The sequence below is a fragment of the Lontra canadensis genome, unplaced genomic scaffold (genome assembly GCF_010015895.1).
Source record: "Lontra canadensis isolate GAN:19392208 unplaced genomic scaffold, GSC_riverotter_1.0 scaffold1, whole genome shotgun sequence".
Classification (NCBI taxonomy): domain Eukaryota; kingdom Metazoa; phylum Chordata; class Mammalia; order Carnivora; family Mustelidae; genus Lontra; species Lontra canadensis.
In genome coordinates, this window is record NW_022630995.1 from 35013113 (window position 1) to 35033049 (window position 19937).

A 19937-nucleotide genomic window follows, 5' to 3' on the forward strand; every position below is an offset into this window, starting at 1 on the left:
CCAGGACCTTGACATTATGACCTGAGTCAGATGCTTAAATGACTGAGCCACCCAGGCACCCCATCCTAAACATTTTAATGTTACTAAATAGTCTTTGAAAATGTAGGGATGCCTGGGTGACTCAGTCTATTCAGTATCTGACTCTTGATTTTGGCTCAGGTTATGATCTCAGGTTGTGAGATCAAGCCCTGTGCTGGACTCCACACTCAGCATGAAGTCTGCTTCTCTCTTCCTCTCTCTCTTCCTCTGCACCTCTCCCCTTTTATGCTCTCTCTCTCTTTCAAACAAATAAATAAATCTTTAAAAAAAATGTTTAGGATAAAAAACTAACTGAGGGCAACTGGGTGGCTCAATTGGTGTGGAGCCCTGTGTCCACCTCCAGGCTCTGCCGGAAGTCTACTCATCCTCCATGCTCCTCTTCTCCTTCCCTCTCTGCCTCTCTGCACATACCTGTATGCTGTCCCCCTCTGTCTCTCTCTGTCAAATAAGTAAATAAATAAATAAATAAAATCTTTAAAAGAGAAAAAAACTAACTGAAAAAAAAAATCCAGATAACAAATTGAATAGTCAGTATGATTGTAATTATGTAATAAAAGCGATAACTAATATATAGAATTGTAAGAAAATACCCACACTTTGCTATACTGTGTTTGGATTGTGAACAAATAGGTTATAGTTATTCTCCTTCTTTTGTACATTTAATTTAATTTAATTTAATTTATTTTTAAAAATATTTTATTTATTTATTTGAGAGAGAGGCAGTGAGAGAGAGCATGAGCGAGGAGAAGGTCAGAGGGAGAAGCAGACTCCCCGTGGAGCTGGGAGCCTGATGTGGGACTCGATCCCGGGACTCTGGGATCATGACCTGAGCCGAAAGCAGTTGTCCAACCAACTGAGCCACCCAGGCGTCCCTTAATTTTATTTTTTAATTAAAAATTTTCTTAACTCATTTTTTTTTTTTTTAGGTAAGCTTTATGCCCAATGTGGGACTTGAACTCATGACCCAGAGATTAAGAGTCACATGATCTACCAACTAACACAGAGTGGTGCTCCTAACTAATTATTTATTTATTTATATTTTCAATTTTTTTTCAAAGATTTATTTATTTGAGAGAGAGAGGGGAGAGGAAGTGAGAATATGTGAGTGGGGGGAGGGGCAGAGGAAGAGAATCTTCAAGCAGACTCCCCATTGAGCATGGAGCCTGACACAGGGCTTGATTTCAGGACCCACAAGATCATGACCTGAGTTGAAACTAAGAGGTGGATGCTTAAATGACTGAGTCACCCAGGTGTCCCAATTTTTTATTTTATTTTATTTTTTAAAGATTTTATTTTGTTTTATTTATTTATTTGACAGAGAGAGGGAGAGATCACAAATAGGCAGAGAGGTAGGTAGAGAGAGAGGGAGAAGCAGGCTCCCCGCTGAGCAGAGATCCTGATGTGGGGCTCGATCCTAGGACCCTGAGATCATGACCAACCCACTGAGCCACTCAGGTGCCCCTCAATTTTTTATTTTTGATAGAAAAAGAACATAAAAGGAAAAATTAGCCAATGTTAGAAATAAAAGTTCATTTCCTGCAAAGATTAGGAAAAAGGCAAGGAGGTCTACTCTAACCACTTCTATTCAACATTAGCTATGTTGAATAGAATAGCAACATTCTAGCTATTCACATTAGCTAGAAGTCCTAGCTAATGCAATAAGACAAGAAAGGGAACAGGTCTATTCTTACCACTTCTACTCAATATCATACTAGAAGTTCTAGCTAAGGCAATAGGACAAGAAAGGGAACTAATAAGTATAAAAATTAGGGAGTAAAAAATAAAAGTCTGTTCATAGGTGATAATGATTGTCTATATGGAAAATCCCAAAACCTCAATAAAAGAAATCCTGGAAATAAGAAGCAACTATAGCAAGGTTGCAAGATATAGGTTAATACACACACACACACACACACACACACACACACACAATATATATATACTTGAAATATTTTACTTTATTTTTTAAAAAAGTTTTAATTTTAATTCCAGTTAGTTAACATGCAGTGTTATATTAGTTTCAGGTATACAATACCGTGATTGAACAATTCCATACATCACTCTGTGCTTCTCACAAATGCACTCTTTTTTTTTTTAAAAAGATTGTATTTATTTACTTATTTGAGAGAGAGAAAGAGAGAGAGTTGGGGGGAGGAGCAGCAGGAGAGGGACAAGCAGACTCTGCACTGAGTGTGGAGCCCGATGAAGGGCTCAATCCCACAACTCCGAGATCATGACCTGAGCCAAAATCAGGAGTTGGATGCTTTCCCCCGCCCATAAAAGAGTTGGATACCCAACAGACTGAGCCACTCAGATAACCCACAATGCATTCCTTAAACCCCATCACCTATTTAACCCATCCCCCCACCTCCCTTCTAGTAACCATTAGATTGTTCTCTATAATCGAGTAGAGGTTAATATATAAAAGACAATTATTTTCTTATTTATCAGAAATGAACAATTGGAATTGAAATTAAAAAGACAATACCATTTACATTAGCACAAAAAATACTTAGGTTTAAATCTAACAAAATATGTACAAGATCTATATGAGGAAAACTACAAAACTCTAATGAAAGACATGAAAGAAAATCTAAATAAGTGGGGAGATATTCCATGTACATGGGTAAGAAAATCAAATGTTATTAAGGCATGAGTTCTCTGTAATTTGATCTATAGATTCAATGCAATCTCAATAAAAATCAGCCAGTTGTTGTGTGGATATTGATGAAATGATTCTAAAGTTTACATGGAAAGTCACAAGACCCAGAACAGTCAATACAATATTAAAGGACTGATAATTCAAGGACTGATGCTGCTTGACCTCAAGACTTTAAAGCTACAGTAATCAAGACAGTGTAGTATTGACAAAAGAACAGACACATTGGGGGCACCTGGGTGGCTCATTTGGTTAAGCATCTGCTTTCAGCTCAGGTCATGATTCCAGGGTCCTGGGCTCGAGCCCTGCATCAGGCTCCTTGCTCAGCAGGGAGACTGGCTCCCCACTCTGCTCCTCACCCCGCTCTAGTGCTCTCAAATAAATAAATGAAATCTAAAAAAAAAAAAAAAGACACATTGAACAACAGAACAGACTAGATATCCAAGAAATACACCCACATAAGTAGAGTCATTTGATCCTTGACAACAGAGCAAAGACAGTTCAAGGAAGAAAGAATAGCATTTCCAACAAATGGTGCTGGAACAACTGGACATTCATATGCAAAAAAAAAAGTGAATATAGACACAGACTATACACATTGCACAAAAATTAACTCAAAGTGAATCATAGACCTAAACTCATAGTAGATCATAAAATGCAAGACTATAAAACTCCAGGAGATAGCAGAGAAGAAAATCTAGGAGACTTTGGGTTTGGTGATGACTTCTTAGATATAAAACAAAAAACACAACCCAAAATAGAAAAGAAAATGGTAAGTTGGACTTCATTAAGGAAAAAATTCTGCTTTGCAAAAAACACAGTTAAGAGAATGAAAAGATAAGCCACAGACTAGGAGAAAATCCTTGCAAAACAGATACATATCAGATAAAGGACTGGTATCTAAAATGTATAAGAACACTGAAAACTCAACAACAACAACAAAATGACTAGAAAAATAGTCAAAAGATCTGAACAAACCCCTTGGCAAAGAAGATATTAATCATATGAAAAGATACACCACATCATATATCCTTAGAGAATTGCAAATTAAAACAACATGAGATACAATTACTTACCTATTAGAATGACCAACAACCAAAACACTGACCACACCAAATGCTGGCAAGAATGTGGAACAACAGGAACTCTTATTTATTGTTGCTGGGAATGCAAAATGCTGCACACATTTTGGAAGACAGGTTGGAACTTTCTCACAAAACTACGTATAAATTTCTTACAAAGCATGTTCTTATCACACCACCCAACAATTACAACCTTTGTATTTCCCCAAATGAGTTAAAAACTTGTGTGCTTACAAAATATGAACATGAATGCTTATAGCACCTTTATTCATAATTGTCAAAACTTAGAATTAACCAACATGTCTTTTAATAGGTGGATGGATAAACAACAACTTGATACACCCATATAATGAAATATTATTTAGCAATAAAAAGAAATGATCAAGCCAGGAAAAGACATGGAGAAGACTTAAATTCATATTATTAAATGAAAGAAACAATCTATAAAGTCTACATACTGTATGATTACAATTATATGATCATCTGGAAAAGTAAAAGGGAAACTGTAAAACGATCACTGGTTGCCTGGGAATAGGTTGAGGGAGGAACAAACAGATGGAATACAGGGCATTTTTAACAGCGAAGCTATTATCCTGTAGGCTACTGTAGTGGTGGATCCATTTATCAAAACCCATAGAATATGCAACACAAAGAGTAAACCTTAATGTACACTATGAGCTTTAGTTAATAATATTGGCTTATCAGTTGTAACAAACGTACCACACCGATGCAAGATGTTAAAAATAGGGGAAGCTGGGGCTGGGAGAAGGACTGAAGAGGCATATGGGAAGTCTGTAACTAAAATTTTTAAAAAAGTTTTTATGTATTTATTTGTCAGAAAGAGAGAGGGAGATAGGAGAGAGCACAGTGGGGGAGAGGCAGGCAGAGGGAGAAGCAGGCTCCTGCCAACCAAGGAGCCCAGTGCAGGACTTGATCCTAGGATCCCAGCATTGTAACCTGAACTGAAAGCACTTAACCCACTGAGCCACCCAGGAGTCCCTGTAACTATAATTTCTCAAGACAAAGTCCATTAATTAAAAAAAATGTTACTGACAAAGGCTGTTTTTTCTTTTTTAAAATAATTTTATGTATTTATGTATTTATTTATTTGAGAGAGAGAGAGTGAATGAGGGGAGAGGCAGAGGGGAGGGAAAGAGAGACTCTCAAGCAGATTCCCCACTGAGTGTGGAGCCAGATGTAGGGCTCAATCTCATGACCATGAGATCATGACCTGAGCCAAAACCAAGAGTCAGACACTTAACTGATTGAGTCATCCAGGCAATCTTTCTTATTCTTCTTTTAAGGTTTATTTATTTACTTTAGAGAGAAATACCAAGTGGAAGGAGAGGCATGGAGCTCAACCTGGGGCTGGATCCCAGGACCCTTAGATCATGACCTGAGCTGAAATCAGGTGTCAGACATTTAACCCACTGAACCATTTAAACGTTTCAAGGCTAAATTTTTTCTTAATTATGTTCCATGCCCAGCATGGAGCCCAGTTCAGGGCTTGAATTCACAATCCTGAGGTCAAGACTTGAGCTGAGACCAAGAGTTGGAAGCTTAACCGACTGAGCCACCCAGTCGCCTTGACAAAGGCTAAGTTTTGAAATGTATAATGAATATTTGTTTGCTAGTGGCCAATGGACTGATCATTAAACTATTTCAGATTTCATATGAGAAAACAAAGGAATTGGATCATTGTCAGGGGAAGTTCATTAGCTGGTTAAATCAGAACACATATAGGTAAAAATACCATAGCTTCACACCCATTAGGACGGCTACTATGCAAAAAAGAAAGACACCAGAAAATAACAAGTATTGGAGAATATGTAGGGAAATTGGAGCCTTTATGTATTGCTGGTCAGAATGTAAAATGGTGTAGATATTGTGGAAGATAGTATGGCAATTCCTCAAAAAATTAAGTATAGAATTACCATATGATCTAGCAATTCTACTTCTGGGTATATTCTCCAAAGAACTGAAAGCAGGAACTCCAAGATATTTGTACACCCATCCATGTTCATGGTAGCATGATTCATAATGGCCAAAAGGTAGCGACAGTCTAAATGTTATTCAACAGATAAATGGATAAACAAAATGTGTGTGTGGGGTGTGTGTATAGTGGAATATAACTCAGCCTTTTAAAGGAATTAAATTCTGACGCATGCTATACCATGGAGAAACTTTGAAGACTGTATGAAATGATCCAGACACAAAAGACAAGTATTATATGATTTTTAATTTTATTTGCTTATATTTATTTTTTTTAAAGATTTTACTTATTTATTTGACAGACAGAGATCACAAGTAGGCAGAGAGGCAGGCAGAGAGAGAGAGGGGAAAGCAGGCTCCCTGCCGAGCAGAGAGCCTGATGTGGGGCTCAATCCCAGGACCCTGGGATCATGACCTGAGCTGAAGACAGAAGCTTTAACCCACTGAGCCACCCAGGTGCCCCCCCTATATGATATTTTAAAAAGATTTTATTTATTTATTCATGAGAGATAGGCAGAGGCAGAGGGAGAAGCAGGCTCCCCACTGAGCAGGGAGCCTGATGCGGGACTTAATCCCAGGTCCCCGACATTATGACCTGAGCTGAAGGTAGACCCTTAATTGACTGAGCCACCCAGGCTCCAGAACAAGTATTACATGATTATACTTTTACGAGGTACCTGAATTGTCAAATTCATATAGACACAGAAAACAGAATGACGGTTGCCAGGGCCTGGGGAGCAGGGTGAATGAGGATTTACCATTTAACTGATACAGAGTTTCAGTTCAGAAGGAGGAAAGGGTTCTGGGGGTGGGTATTGTGGGTTGCACAACAAGGTGAATGTAGTCAATGCCACTGAAGTCTACAGCTAAAGATGGCTCAATGGTAAATTTTATGGGATGTATATTTTACATAGTAAAAACATGCTTTTTGAAAGAATGAATGAGGAAAAATATGAAGAAACCTTTATGATAATGACTTAATACTGAAGCTTAAAGAATTCTCAGATGTTTATGAAACTAGGTCGTGAATTTATGAAGCAGTTATCATGATTTAATGAATCAGAATGGGGGCTTCATTTTTCCTGAAAAATTATCAAATATTTATTGACTATTTTACTTTGAAAAGGTCCCGTATTGAGTTCTAGGAGAGAATATATATGTTCTTGCCTCCGAAAAGAATTTATAGCTTAGGGGCGCCTGGGTGTCTCAGTGGGTTAAAGCCTCTGTCTCCGGCTCAGGTCATGATCCCAGAGTCCTGGGATCGAGCCCCACATTGGGCTCTCTGCTCAGGTGGGAGCCTGCTTCCCCCTCTCTCTCTTTACCTGCCTCTCTGCCTGCTTGTGATCTCTGTCTGTGAAATAAATAAAATCTTAAAAAAAATTTATAGCTAAGCCAAGAAGAAATATAATAAAAACCATAAAATGTCCATGAAAAAAAATTGTACCTACCAGGTACCAAGTGAGTGGGACAGATATATGCTCTCTAGGAATTCTGTACCCAAAACATCTCTTCATAACACTTCATACAGATGACAGAAATTTATAGCAGGAAAGGTCCTTAGAAATCATCTATTTAGAGCTTTATTTTACAGATAAGGGTTTCAAGACTAGTGGAGTAGAGGCCAGAATTCATTATTCCTTTATTCATTTCACAGATCTTTATTGAGCATCTCCTGTGGATCAAGCCCTTTGTTGGAGGTTGGGATTTAAAACTGAAGATGTTGGTGAGAAAGTGGAGAACAGGGAACTCTCTTGTACTGGTGTGGTCATTGTGGAAAGAGTATGAAGTTTCCTCAAGAAATTAAAAGTATAAACACCATATGATCCAATAATTTCACCACTGGATATTTACCCCCCCAAAAACAAAAACACTAATTTGAAAAGATATATGCACCCCTGTGTTTATTGCAGCATTATTTACAATAGCCAAGACATGAATGCAACCCAGGTATCCATCCATAGGTGAGTGGCTAAAGATGTGAGATATATACATACGCACACACACAAACACACACACACATACACACATATACACATATAAATAAATATTTATGCATATATATGCAATGGGCTATTACTCAGGTATAGGTAAGGATGAGATCTTGCCGTTTGCGACAATGTGGATAGATGTGAGGTTATTATGCTAAGTCAAAGAAGGCAGAGAGAGACAAATACCACATGATTTCACTTAGAAGTGGAATCTAAAAAACAAAACAAATGAATAAACCACCCAAAAGCAGGAATAGTCCCATAAATACAGAGAACAAATTCAAGGTTGCCAGAGAGTGGGAGGGTAGGATCTAGGGAAAATGAGTGAAGGGAAGGGGGAGATACGGACTTTCAGTTATGGAATGAATAAGTCAAAGAGATAAAAGTACAGCAGAAGGAATACAGTCAGTGCACTAGGCTGGTGACATAAGGTTGCTACACTTGTATCGAGCAGAACGTAATGTATATGTTTGTTGATTTCTATGTTGCACACCTGACACTACTCTAACTACTCTGTGTCAACTATACCTCAATTAAAAAATAGAAATAGTTGGATGAACAAGTGAATTGAATATGTTACAGTATTTACAAATTTTATAGAAAAACATAGGAAGTCTATATAAGCCAGTGGGATGCGTGCACGTGTGCATACACGTGTATGTGTAGGTGAAAGGTGGCGTAGAGGTGCCAGAAAACTCTAAAAAAAATCCTAAGAAACGAAGAATGATGCAATGTTAGCCAGAAGAAAAGAGAGAAAGAGGAAGGAAGGCTATCCCATGTATATGGAGTAGCATATCGGAAGTCCCAGAGATGCAAAAGTTTGACAAGTGGTTCAGGACACCTAGGTCTTAAGAGTTAGTAGGAAATGGCAAGAAATGACTTGCAGAGATTGGCAGAAGGCAGATCATAAAGGACTTCGTGAATCATGTTACTGGAATTTAAGCTTTCTCTTGAAAGAGATAGGCAACCATTGAAAGTATTTTAAGCAAGTATATAAGTCAGCATACCACTGTACAAATAGACACCAAAATATGAAATCGAGGCCCAAATAGAAGGTCGTATGTCACACATTTGTCTGAAGAAGGAGTGCCCAGGTTTTCAATGGCTCATCTCAGTGATTCAGAGACCAGGGTGCTTATGGCTATAGTACTGCTACCCTTGAAGGCCCCACAGGAGTCTTACCCCCTATACTCAGCAGGTAGAAGAGGAAATCTTCTGAAAAGCTTTGCCTGAAAGTAGCATATATAATTTCTGATTACATTCCACTGGAAAACACTAGTCATGGGGCCACCTCTAGATGCAAGGTGGGCAACATGAATCCCTTGCCTGGGCAATCTCTCTATATTCTATAGTTAATGCATGGAAGGGGGGGCATAAAGTTTTGTGTTTAGCTGGTGTTCTCTACCACAAGAGAGTGACACGATTAGGTCTGCATTTTAGGAGAATCACTCTGGCAATGAGTGCAGGAAGTAGGTACTATTGGAAGTGGGGAGCATGGTTAAGTGGCTCTTCTGTTAATCTGAATGAAAAATGACGTGGCTTGAACAAAGGTAGCAGCCTTGCAGATGGAGAGAAACAGACAAGGTCAGGAACTAACTGAAAGAAATATCACCTGGCCTCAATAACCAACTGAATGTTGAGATTGAGTTTAGGAGAGGAAAGAGTCAATGATGACCCAGTTTTCTGACTTAGGCAACTGGGTGAAATTGAGAACACAGTGGACTTTGAAAAGAAGATGGTAAGGGCACCGGGTAGCTCTGGCTGAGCATCTGACTTTTGATCTCAGCTCAAGTCTTGATCTCAGGGTTGTGAGTTCAAGATCCAGGTTGGCCTTGGTGCTGGGCATGGAGCCTGCTTAAAAAAAAAAAAAAGATGGTATTTTAAATATGTTAAAACTTTGAGTTTGAGGTATTAAGTATCCAATGTGCAGGTAGGTATTTGAGACTATTGTTTGAGAAGAGATCGTTTCTGAAAATATAATGTGGACATTATTGGTATATAGACAATCGTTGAAGCTCTGAAAATAAATGGAGATGAACCATTGTAGTAAAAGGTAAAAATGTAATTTTTCTCAAGTCTTTAAAAACATTTTTTATTGTATAAAAATATATAACATAAAATTTACCATTTTAACATTTTCTTAAGATTTTATTTATTTATTTGACAGACAGAGATCACAAGCAGGCAGAGAGGCAGGTGGAGAGAGAGAGGGAAGTAGGCTCCCCACTGAGCAGAGAGCCCGATGCGGGGCTCAATCCCAGGACCCTGGGATCATGACCTGAGCCTAAGGCAGAGGTTTTAACCCACTGAGCCACCCAAGTGCCCCTTAAAATTTTTTTAAAAGTGGGCTCTACACCCAATGAATGAGTGGTTTGAACTCACGACCCCCAGATGAAGAGTCACATGCTCTACCAACTGCATCAGCCAGGTGCCCCCCATTTTAACCATTTTATATGTACAGTTTAGTGACATTAAGAACATTCACAGTGTTGTGCAACCATTATTACCCCCCATCTCCAGAACTCTTTCAACTTCCCAAACTGAAGCTCTGCATCCATTAAATGATAACTCCCCATTTTCCCTTCCTTTAAACTCTGGCGTCCACCAATCTACTATGTCTATATGAAACTATCTATACCAGGTTCTCACAGAAGTATAATCATGTAATACTTATATTTTGTGTCTGGTTTATTTCACTTACCATTATGTCTTCAAGTTTCATCCATGTTGTGGCAGGTGTCAGAATTTAATTCTTTTTTAGGGCTGAATACTATTTCATTGTATGGATATACCGCATTTGGTTGATTCATTTATCTGTTGATGATCATTTGGGTTGCTTCTACCTTTCGACTATTGTGAATAATGCTACCATGAACATGAGTGTCTACATATCTGTTAGGGTTCCTGCTTCCAATTCTTTGGACTATATACCCAGAAGTGGAATTGTTGGATCATATGGTGCTTCTATATTTAATTTTAGAAGAATCGCCATACAGTTTCTCATAGCCTCCATTTTTGTTGTGCATCAGAATCACTTCTTGAGCTTTAAAAAAAATACCACATACTCAGTCTCCACCTCTGGAGACTGATTAGTAGATCTGAGTAGACACCTAACTTTCATTTCTTTTCTTTTCTTTTATTTTTTTAAAGATTTTATTCATTTACTTGACAGAGAGAGAGAGACAGCAAGAGAGGGGAACACAAGCAGGTGAAGTGCAAGAGGGAAAAGCGGGCTTCCAGCTAAGCAGGGAGCCCGATGTGGGGCTCAATCCCAAGACCCTGGGATCATGACCTGAGCTGAAGGCAGACGCTTAACAACTGAGCCACCCAGGCACCCCAGTGACTTCCATTTCTTTTTAGAATTCATATTTTAAAAATACTAGAAACAAATTGTTAAGAGGATTTGTTTAAAGATTTTATTTATTTATTTGACACAAAGAGGGATACAGAGAGAAAGAGAGAGATAAAGAGCACAAACAGGGGGAGCAGGATAGGGAAAAGCAGGCAGCCTGAGCTGGGAGCCTGATGTGGGAATCCCAGGACCCTGGGATTCTGACCTGAGGCAAAGGCTGATGTCTAACTGAGTCACTCAGGTGTCCTTAAGAGGTGGATTTTATTTTTTATTTTATTTTATTTTTTTAAAGATATTATGTCACAGAGAGAGAGAGAGAGATCTCAAGCAGGCAGAGAGGCAAGCAGAAGGAGAGGCGGAAGCAGGCTCCCCGCTGAGCAGAGAGCCCCATTCAGGGCTCGATCCCAGGACCCTGAGATCGTGATCTGAGCCGAAGGCAGAGGCTTAACCCACTGAGCCACCCAGGTGCCCCAAGAGATGGATTTTAAAAAATATATTTATTTACTTTAAAAATTCAAGTACAATTAGTATACAGTGTTATATTAGTTTCAGGTGTACAATATAATGATTTAACAATTCTAGGGGCACCTGGCTAAGTCAGATGATAGAGCATGTGGCCTTTGATCTCAGGGTTGTGGGTTTGAGCCCCACATTGAGTGTAGATATAACTGAAAAATAAAATTTATTAAAAAAACCCAAAACAAAGCAAAACAATTCTATACTTAGCGTTCATCATGACAATTGCGCTCTTAATCTCCTTCACCTATTTCACCCATTCTCCCACCCATGTCCCCTCTGGTAACCACCAGTTTGTTCTCTATATCTAAGAGTCTGTTTTTAATTTGTCTCTTTTTTCCTTTGTTCATTTGTTTCTTAAATTCCACATATAAGTGAAATTGTATGGCATTTGTCATTCTCTGGCTTATTTCACTTAGCATTATGCCTTCTAGATTCATTCTTGTTGTTGCAAATGGCAAGATTTCATTCTTTTTTTAATTTTTAAAAGTCATTCTTTTTTATGACTGAGTAGTATTCCATTGTGTGTGTGTGCGCATATGTATATATATATATACCATATCTTCTTTACCTATTCATCTATTGGTGGACACTTGGACTGCTCCCATACTTTGGTTATTGTAAATAATGCTGCAATAAACCGAGGGGTATATGTATTTTTTTAAGTTAGTGTTTTTGTATTCTTAGTAAATACCCAGTAGTGGAATTACTGTATCATGTGGTAGTTCTGCTTTTAAGTTTCTGAGGAAACATCATGCTGTTTTCCACAGTGGCTTCATCAGTATACATTCCCACCATTAGTGCATGAGTGTTTCTTTTTCTCCACATCCTCGTGAACACTGGATTTTTGTGTTTTTGATTTTAGTCATTCTGACAGGTGTGAAGCAATATCTCGCTGTGGGTTTTTATTTACACTAACCTGATGATGAGTGATGTTGAGCATCTTTTCATGTGTCTGTTGGCCATTTGGGTATCTTCTCTGGAAAATGTCTTTCATGTCTTCTGTCCATTTTAATTGGATTACTTGTATTTTTGGTGATGAGTAATCTAAGTTCTTTATATAGTTTGAATATTATTAAGAGGTGGTTTTAAAAGAATAAAAATAAAAGAACACGGAGCAAAATGTTGAGGTCTCACCAGTTAACATTTAGAGTATATCCTTACACATGCACCTCCCCCCACATGCCACACACATTTTTAATACTTTTAAAAAATATAAACATGATCACAAACCACACACAGTGTTCCAGAACATGCTTTATTCTCTTAATAATTTATTATGAAGATATCTCACTGTCAAAACAATGTGGATGGAACTAGAGGGTATTATGCTAAGCGAAATAAGTCAATCAGAGAAAGACAATTATTGTATGATCTCTCTGATATGAGGAATTTGAGAGGGAGGGCGGGGGGTTATGGGGGGAAGGGAGGGAAATATGAAACAAGATGGGACCAGAGAGGAAGACAAACTATAAGAGACTCTTAATCTCAGGAAACAAACTGAGGGTTGCTAGGGGGTCGGGGGTAGGGATAGGGTGGCTGGGTTATGGACACTGGGAAGGGTATGTGCTATGGTGAGTGTTGTGTATTGTGTTAGACCGATGATTCACAGATTTGTACCCCTGAAGCAAATAATACATTATATGTTAATAAAATAAAAATATTAAAAAAATAAGACAGAAAGAAAAAAAAAAGACCTCTCACTGTCAGTATACATATATCTAGCTCAATCTTTTGCAATAGATGCATAATATTCCATGGCATCAGTGCACCATATTTTATTTATTTAACCATTTACCTACTGGCAAACACTTAAGCTTTTCCATTTTTTTCTATTATAAACAAGTGGAATTGGAGAAACAAGGCAGAGGATCATAGAGGAAGAGAGGAAAAAATGAAACAAGAAGAAACCAGAGAAGAAGACAAACCATAAGAGACTCTTTTTTTTTTTAAAGATTTTATTTATTTTTATTTATTTGTCAGAGAGAGCGCACAATCAGGGGGAGCAGCAGACAGAGGGACAAGCATGCTCCTCACTAAGCAGGGAGCTTGATGCAGGACTTGATCCCAGGACCCTGGGATCATGATCTGAACAAAAAGCAGACACTTAACCAACTGAGCCACCCAGGTGTCCCACCATAAGAGGCTCTTAATCTCAGGAAACAAACTGAGCATTTCTAGAGTGGAGGGTGGGTGGGAGGGTTGGGGTGGCTGGGTGATGGACACTGGGAAGGGTATGTGTTGTGGTGAGCATTATGTATTGTGTAAGACTGAAGAATCACAGACCTGCACCCCTGAAACAAATAATACATAAACATTAATAGTAAAAAAATGAAATTATAAAGATATTCTTTTATATTTTCTTTTTAGGACTTTATTTTGTTTTCCATGTGTGGTCTTTTTAAAATTAATTTTTCTATTCATTAAGGTATTTATTCCCCCAAGTCCCCTTTCCCTCTTTCAACTTTTTCATTGTTCTAGAATTTGTGCATTTCTGTATTTATACTTTGCATAATATTCAGGTGTTGCTATCTTTCAATTAATTAATTTTAGACTATCTATTGACTTGCTATTATGGTAGATAAGGATTTAGGTTTCTTATATTTTCATTTCATATTGGTAAGAACATTTACATTTTTGGTGAAATTGATATTTAGGGTTTACATTATCTTTATATAAAGATTATTCACTGAGTATTGTGGCACATTATGATTATGTTCTCTTGCTTTTGGGGAAGCACATTCTCCAGCAATTTCCTGAAAAAAGTTACATAGGGAATACATTTTGGAGGGAGGGGAAATTACAGGCCTTTTCCATCACACATTTGTTCGGTTGCTTGGCTGGGTTTAGAATTCTAGGTCGGGTGCTATGGTGAGTGCTGTGAAATGTGTAAACCTGGCGATTCACAGACCTGTACCCCTGGGGATAAAAATATATTATATGTTTAAAAAAATAAAATTAATTAAAAAAAAAAAGAATTCTAGGTTGGGGGTCAATTTCACGTAAACTGTTGAAGGGAGACAGAGATGGTAGAAGCTGATGTCCCACCTCCAGCATCACAAGTGTTTGTAGCAGTCAGCTCTGTGTTCCCTGGACTGGCTCCAAGTTCATCAGTGTGGGAGGCTGGGACATTGGCAGTGGTAGAAACAGCAACGCCAGCAGTTACAGTTTCCAAGTGTGACCCTAAAGCTTAAAGTCTAGTGATGGTGTCTGGCTTCATTTCTTCAATTCCTGCCCTTCCAACACATTAAGTACCAAATTAATTCCCTGTGAAAACAACAACAGCAAAACCCTTTTCTGAAAGAAATACCCAGAAGGATTTCTGTTTCCTAAACTGAAGTCCAACACACACAAATATTAGTCATTGTGATTATGTCCGTAAATACTCCAGACACAGCTGTTCTCTATTTTGAATTGCTAATTATCTGGAACTTAAATCTGCTTTACGTTGTTTCTGCTGAACTTTCACTCATGGTGCTGGGGCTTAGTCATCTTTGATTGTGAATAGAAACTTTGAAGCGATGAGGGATGATCCACATGGCTCTCAGGGAGGAGCACTCTGGGCCCATAATGAGTAGTGAGTGAAAAGTCCTTGAAACAGAATCAGGTCTGGTACCTTTCAGAAATAATGAAGAGCTGTGACCACAGTGGAACAATTGTGTGTAGGAGGCAGTAATTACAGAGCGTGTAATGGGACCAGATGGTGCAGGGGAATGGGGAGGAATTTGTTTTATACTCTTTTCTTAAAAAAAAGATTTTACTGGGTGGCTCAGTGGTTAAGCCGCTGCCTTCGGCTCAGGTCATGATCTCAGGGTCCTGGGATCGAGTCCCACGTCGGGCTCTCTGCTCAGCGGGGAGCCAGCTTCCCTCTCTCTCTCTCTCTCTCTCTCTCTCTGCCTACCTCTCTGCCTACTTGTGATCTCTCTCTGTCAAATAAATAAATAAAATCTTAAAAAAAAAGATTTTACTTATTTGAGAGAGAGAAAGAGAGATCATGAATGGGCGGGGGGAGGGGAAGAGAGAGAAGCAGATTCCCAGCTGAGCAAGCAGCCCAACATGGGATTTGATCCCAGGACTCCAGGATCATAACCTGAGCCAAAGGCAGACGCTTAACTCACTGAGCCACCCAGGCGCCCTTGTGTTATACTCTTACCAAGAAGAGGAACACTGTAAAGTTTTCAGCTGAGAGTGACATGATCTAACCACAGGTGAAAACACTCACTCTGGATACTGTGTTCAGACCGTCCTGTAGGTGGAACAGAAGCAGAATCATGGTAATCAGTCAAGAGATGATAACAGGGGAGACATGATGGTAGCTTGGTAGTGGTATGGTAGTGGTAGATGTAATGAGATTTGTTGGGTTCTGGTTGGATTTTGAAGATAGAGCCAATAAAATTTGCTGATGGTTTGAATGTGTGTGGTAGTGAGGGGAGGACTTGAAGGGGAGGAGAGATAGAAAGTGAGAGAGCAAGAGAGCAAGCAATCGAGAGTTGAAGATTACTTCAAAATTTTTGACCTGAGCAAACAGAAGGATGGAGGTGCTATCAGTTGAGATGCAGGTTTGTGACAGAGGGTCAAGAATTTAGCTTTGGACCTATTAACTTTCATATATCTATTAGACAGCCAAGTGAAATTGGAAAACGAATATACAACTTGGAGGTTTATAGGAAAAATCAGCAGTTGATAGAAATTTGGAAGTGTCAGTTTTCAGATACTATATAAAGGTATGAGATTGGATGATCTCCGGGTAGTGAGTAGAGAAATGGGCTCTAGGACAATCAAGTGTTAAAGAGACAAGAAGATCAGGAGCAATGAACACAACAGTCCTAAGCATGGCTGTTGAAGAAGGAAAAAACTGGGAGACTACAGATGTCATTGAAATCAAGTGAAGAAAGTATTTCATCAAAGAATACTTCTAGAGAAGGGCACCTGGGTGGCTCAGGGGGTTGAGTGTCTGATCTTGATTTTGTCTTGGGTGATGACCTTGGGATTGTGAGATGGAGCCCCATATCAGCTCCACACTTGGCAGGGAGTTGACTGAGAGTCTCTCTCTCTCCCTCTGCCCCGCCCTCCTGCACACTCTCCCTCTCCAAAATAAATAAATCTTTTCTTTTTTAAATTTAAATTCTATTAATTAATGTATAATGTATTATTAATTTTAGAGGTACAGGTCTGTGATTCATCAGTGTTGTACAATACCCAGTGATCATTACATCACATGCCTTCCTTAGTGTCCATCACTCATTTACCCTATTCCCCCACCCCCTTCCCTCCAGCAACCCTGTTTGTTTCCTATGATTAAGAGTGTCTTGGGGCACCTGGGTGGCTCAGTGGGTTAAGCCTCTGCCTTCGGCTCAGGTCATGATCTCAGGGTCCTGGGATCGAGCCCCGCATCGGGTTCTCTGCTCGGCAGTGAGCCTGCTTCCCCCTCTCTCTGCCTGCCTCTCTGTCTACTTGTGCTCTCTCTCTCTCTCTCTGTCAAATAAATAAATAAATAAAATCTTAAAGAAAAAAAAAAAAAAAGAGTGTCTTATGGTTTGTCTTTCTCTCTATGATTTAGTCTTGTTTTATTTTTCCCTCTCTTCCCCTATGATCCTCTATTTGTTTCTTAAATTCCTCATATGAATGAGATCATATGATAATTGTCTTTCTCTGATGGACTTATTTTGCTTAGCATAATACCCTCTAGTTCCATCCACATCGTTGCAAATGGCAAGATTTCATTTTTTGATGGCTGAGTAGTATTCCATTCTATACAATATGAGATATATGTATATATATGTATATATATGTATATATCTCATATTGTATAGAATGGAATACTATAATATATACATTATACCTCACACCTTCCTTATTAATTCATCTGTCCACGGACATCAGGGCTCTTTCCATTGTTTGACTATTGTGGACACTGCTGCTATAAACATTGGGGTGCAGGTTCCCCTTCGGATCACTACATTTGTATCCTTGGGGTAAATACCCAATAGTACAACTGCTGGGTCATAGGGTAAATAAATAAATCTTAAAAAAAAGGAAATACTTCTAGTGAAATGTTTTGTTGAAATCATAGAAATATAAGTTTCAGGTTATTAGTAATTGATTAATTGTGTCTTCAAGTTTTTTAAGCAAAGGATCCTTCTTACAATTTCATTAAGCTTCACAGCCATCTTATATATTATTTAGACATAACTACACATTTTCTGATTTCTTTGCTCATGACTATTTCTTTCATCCCAAGTCTAATAGACAAGGCAGATGTAACACGCCCCCAGACAAATTCCTCTTTCCTACCTTCAGTCCTGTTTGTTCAAACACAACCATTGACCTTGGGCTCATCTTTTTTTTTTTTTTAACTGAAAAAGGTTATAGAAAAGTTTCAAAAATAGTACAGAGAGTTCACACATATCCTTCCATTTTGTTCATGTTAACTGACATAATCACTTACAGTGATCCAAACCAGGATACTATGCTATGATCTATTTACTGAAATATGGACCTTATTCAAATTTTACTCATTTTTCTTCTAATATCCTTTTTTCTGCCCAGGATCCCACATTGCATTTAGTTAGTACGTATTTTCAGTCCTCAATTTTCCCTTTTTTTTCATGACCTTGACACTGTTGATGAATCCTGGTCCGTTATTTTGTAGAACGTTTCTCAACTGTGGTTTGTCTGCTGTGCTCTCCTGACCAGATTTAGATTATGCCACTCGGTGGAAGAAGGGAAAAGAGGTGAATTCAACTATAGTGGTGATTCTTTTTTATAATAGTGCTCTTCAACATACAGTAATATTAAATTTTGCAAATCCCACTCAAATTAAAAGAAATAGTTTCTAAAAAAGTCTAAGGAATCCCAGCTATTAGTGACCTGCTGTATTTACTTTACCAATTACAATGCTTATCACCATCCTAGAGCTAAAGATAATATTACATAAAGGCATCAAACCAGGTATATTTTAAAATGTAGAGGGGCGCATGGGTGGCTCAGTGGGTTAAAGCCTCTGCCTTCTGCTCGGGTCAGGATCTCAGGGTCCTGGGATCGAGCCCTGAATCAGGCTCTCTGCTCAGCGGGGAGCCTGCTTCCCCCCACTCTCTCTGCCTGCCTCTCTGCCTACTTGTGATCTCTGTGTGTCAAATAAATAACTAAAATCTTTAAAAAAAAATAAAATGTAGGGACGCCTGGGTGGCTCAGTTGGTTAAGCAGCTGCCTTCGGCTCAGGTCATGATCCAGGCGTCCTGGGATCGAGTCCCACATCGGGCTCCTTGCTCTGCAGGGAGCCTACTTCTCCCTCTGCCTCTGCCTGCCATTCTGTCTGCCTGTGCTCGCTCTCTCTCCCTCTCTCTCTGACAAATAAATAAAATCTTTAAAAAAAAAATTCTAAAAAAAAAAAATGTAGAATCCAAAGCACTTGGCCTCATTTGTCTTAAAGCAAGATTAACTCTTTCTACAGCAGCTAGCAGTTTACATGGATATGTTAAAAACTACTGCTTATATCCTTTTTGTGGCAATGAATTAGACTTTATCTGAGTAAGATTTTTGCTGTATATTTTATGGAAGATGTGAACTTATTGGAATTCTCTTTTCATGTGTCTTTCTATTCTGACTTGTGTCCACTCCTAAGATTTTTTTTTTTACTTCTCATATACACTACTCTGCATACTGATTATATTCAATATTATTTGAATTACATGTCAAGAAAGATGATCTGTGAGATTTCCATGGAGGTTAAAAACATTTTTTTATGGCAAACATTGTTGGGATATGAATGAGGGTTTGGGGCATATATTATGGAGGCTCAGATTCTCAAGAGTCTTAAAGGTCTACAATTTACAGATATGTGGTCATTCTTACTATAGCAGCAATTTTCAAATAACTGATGGTAGTTTCCTTTATTTGCTAGGCTTCACATTGTTTCTATAAAACAACAAAAACAAAAATTCTGGAATTTGAGTTGTAGGGTTTGGAGAATGAAAGATTATCCTAATCATAAATCTATTATCACTACAAAATGCTGTTGGCATTCCTGTTGCTCTGTCTGTAAACACTCTTAAAATGGCCAATGACTATTTTAGGAAATTAATCCACGGCTTGTGATACAGTATGTATATAACCAAATGTGTATGTCAACAGTAAAGTTATATGCTTTTTGTTAAATTTGGTATTTTAAATGCAATGTTTCTTCTAACTTAAGTGAAGATACTGATATACTTGGGAAAAACTTTTTATTATTATAGTTTATAAAAATCATCAGGCAAGTTAATAATAATTTCGATTACTAAAGCATAAGCATATTAAGAAGGCTAATT